We start from the raw sequence: 3,729 nt of genomic DNA, 5'->3' as shown, positions 1-3,729 counted from the left end.
GGTTCAATTGAATCCTAATTAGATTAGGATTTGAAGGAAAAAAGGAAATGGTTGCACTCAATCCTCTTTGGAAGAGGATTAGACCCACCTTGTACATGGCCCCACACCCCACTTAATTGGATTAAGTGGGCGTGCGTGAAATAGGGAGAAGAGGGAGGGGTTACGCCCCTCTTGGCTGAATACGTGAAGAAAAGAAGAGGGGCGTACGCCCCTCCTCTTTTCTTAGAGATAAGGATGGGAGCTCCTAAATTTTAGGAGCTCCACATGCCATATATAAGAGAGAGAAAGGGGGCAGCACCCTAATTTTTCTTCCCCCTCTCTTTTCAGCCGTGAAGGACCATCTCCTTTTTGGATATTCAGCCGTGATGCCCTCCCTTCCCTTGGGTATTCAGCCGGCAACCAAACAAATAAAAAAAGGGGGAAACAAGGGGCAGCCCACATGATGGATCTCTCTTCTCCTTTTTGTGCCGTGAGAGAGCCAACCCCTCTGTTGGTTTTTGTGCCATGGGAGTGCCTCTTTCTCTTGGGTTTCAGCCACCAGCAAACAAAGAAAAAGAAGGAGGCATGTAGCCCTTCCTCCCTCTCTTCTTTGGTTCCAAAAGAAAAGAAAAAGGAAAAGGCTGCAAAGGGGTTTTGCCTTCTTCCTTTTGATCCATCCTTCTTCCTCCTCTCTAAGGCAATCAAGAGTTGATTCAAAAGAGAGGATTTCAGCCATCAAAACGTATCTCTGCAAGGGAGCTAGCACCCCGGGGAGATTAGAGAGTTTGGATTGGTCCTCTGCCTCGTGTGGATACCCGTAGAGGCCGGACGCGTGTGCGGCTTCAAGCGAACCTTCAACAAGTCCACGATCATCAGATTTGCGGTGATCATCTACCCGCACAAGGTGAAGATCTGATCTTCCTTAATCATATAAAAAGTATTTAATCCTAATCTATCTACGAACGACGGTTTTAAAATATGTTCATGCGATGAACGGAATCTCGCGCATGTCTTCCGCTGCGCGCAGAATTTTTCTGAAATTTTCTGCGGCGTGCGAGGGATTCCAACAGTGGTATCAGAGCCCAGGTTGCGTAGATTAAGATTAGTATTAAATGATTAAGGCATAATAGATCTGAAAATTTAAAGATTATGCTTGCTGAATTTTTCTGCATGCAGAATTTTCAGCTTGCTGATTTTTCTGCATGCTGATTTTCTATGCGATTAGATTAATGATTCTATTAATTTGTTAATGAGATTAAAAATATTTAGAATCATATCTTGCATGATCAGCAACTCATAAGATGACATAATCTGTTAAATATTCAGATCTGTAAATTTTATTTAATGCATGAGATGCGTATGGTGATGATCATGGATGGACCCTTTAATTGTGCTGAAATGTTCTGCAATGTCTGAGATATTCTGTGATGTTATGTGATGCATGTAAATCAGATTTTCAGATGCCTGCGTGCATCTTATATTGATGTATTAGAGACCTGCGTGTCTCATGAAAAAGGGTTGTAACTATTATTTAATTTTATTTATTTTTAAAGTTATCTGGGATGTAATCTGTGATGTGTTTGCATGTCAATGGTTGATCGGTGCATGCCTCTACAAGCACGATTTGCGCGGATCGAGATCAAGGGTTGATTGGAGATGGATCAAGGAGTTGATCGCAATTGGACCAAGGGTGCTCAAGATCGAGTCAAGAGTTGAAGACGATCTAACCAATTGACGTGCATGTGCTTGTACTATGACCCCATCCTGGATCCATGATCATCACCAGTTTAATTTTTGTTATTATGCCTGGATGTTTATGTTTATGTTTATGCTTAGCAGTTAGATAATTATGTGCATGAGATGTGGATAATTAAATAAAAGAGACCTAAATTAAATCTCCTCGAAAATATTAAGTCTAGCGGTCTTCCACCGTAGTAGAGCTGCTAAGGTCTTTCCGGCGTTGATTTGTCTCGGCTGGATACAGTGGGCAAGTTGCATCGGGGGACTGGACCTCTCTATTAGGCATGAGATGTTGTAGGGGTAAAGATGGGGTTGGGCCCAATAACTGTTAGGTGAGGGACCCAATGACGGCTTTGCTTCTGCGGTTATACGGTGGGTCCGACTTAACTAAGGAATGGGGCCAATAACTGTTAGGTGAGGTCTTCATTACTTAGAGACCGGATAGCGCTACAACTTGCTTGAGAAGCATTGTACAAGAGTTGTACACTCATCGTTTATTTGTCACCAATAACTGTTAGGTGAGGTGGTATGTAAATTGGTGGGACCGTAGCACCCCACTTGAAACCTAGAGTCGCAAGGTTTCCGTTTCTCTACTAGAGGAGTGTGAGAGATTCGAGAAAATAGTGGGAGGTATATTTGTTTTAAAAGGCCCTAAAACAAATAGAGTTCAAGTACAAAATTCTAACTAGAATCTTTACTCTCTGAGGATTATAAAGTCAGCTTCTAGACTCTTAACTCATATCCTATAGAACAACCGTTTGACCAAACCCAATTATAAAAACTAGCTCAGCAAATTTCAAAATAGTTTTGAATTGTGAGAAATTAGAGTATATGCTAGACCATGGAATCCCTGTGTTACCAATCCGTCCGATTACTGGTCAGCATAAGACGCATGCTAAGTGGACGAACAATAACAATAAAGTTAGGTGCTGCATAATGGCATCCATGTCCAATGAATTACAATGCCAGCATGAGAACATGAAGACCGCCAGGGACATATTATATCACCTACAAGAGTTGTATGGTGAACAGAGTCACGCAGCATGTTTTGAAGTGTCCAAGAGGCTCTTCAAAGCCAAGATGTGTGATGGGCAGTCTGTCCATGATCATGGTTTGACCATGATAAAGGACTTAGAGGAGCTTGAGAAGCTCGGCATGACCATGCACAAGGAACTGCAAACGGATTTGATCCCGCAATTCCTTCTAGCTTCATATGAATAGTTTATAGTAAACTACCATATGAACAAGATTGTATGCACCAAAACAAAATTGTTAAATAAATTGGTAACTACCGTAGGGACCTTGAAGAGTTCAAGGAGCATCGTTCTCGCCGTCGAGTTGGTTTCTACTTCCAAGAGAGAGTCTACCTGGAAGAAGAAGAAGCCTACGAAGAAGCAGAAGATCGAGAAAAGGCCAAGTAAGGAAGTTCCAAGAAAAAGACAGATTGCAAGGAAAGGTGTTTCCATTGCATCATGGACGGTCATTAAAAGAGGAACTGTCCTATATACATGAGAAGCATAAAGAGCAAGAAGGGTGACACACCTTCAGAAGGTATGTCAGATATGCTCACGATACTTAGGGACCGTTACCTATTGCTAGCAGAAATTTGATTTCTGTATCTTGTTTAGCACAGGAAGATTTTTATAAGACTACTATTCCATTTATTTGAGAAATAAATTGGTTGCACGTGGTTTTATGATTGACGGTTTCCATCACATACATTAGATGTATCTGTGAATGTATCTGAGCAAACAGTGAGTACCATAAGATCCAAAAGATCTAGAGATGAGATAAATCTAAAGTATTTGTGGCACCTCAGGCTTGGTCATATAGGAGAAGACAGAATAAACAAATTGGAGAAACATGGGCTTCTAGACTCATTGACTTCCGAGTCATATCCGATTTGTGAATCCTGCCTTCAAGGAAAGATGGCCAAATTACCATTTGTAGGACATGGGAGAGGTCCACTGAAATACTTACCCTAGTACACACTGATGTGTGTGGCCCATT

At 41.5% G+C, this 3,729-nt stretch overlaps 1 long non-coding RNA gene across 1 annotated transcript; it reads left to right on the top strand.

Moving 5' to 3' along the window:
* The first annotated feature begins 504 nt into the window (after positions 1-504).
* LOC148703720 (uncharacterized) lies at positions 505-1,782 on the top strand. The gene is made up of 2 exons (XR_015977094.2): positions 505-883; positions 1,306-1,782. It is a non-coding gene; the product is annotated as an uncharacterized LOC148703720 (long non-coding RNA).
* The last annotated feature ends 1,947 nt before the right edge of the window (positions 1,783-3,729 follow it).

This window comes from Phoenix dactylifera, chromosome 6 (assembly GCF_051530095.1).
Source record: "Phoenix dactylifera cultivar Ajwa chromosome 6, Ajwa_hap1_PhDact_Kaust_v1.1, whole genome shotgun sequence".
Classification (NCBI taxonomy): Eukaryota; Viridiplantae; Streptophyta; class Magnoliopsida; order Arecales; family Arecaceae; genus Phoenix; species Phoenix dactylifera.
This window is presented reverse-complemented; position numbering and strand designations above follow the sequence as displayed.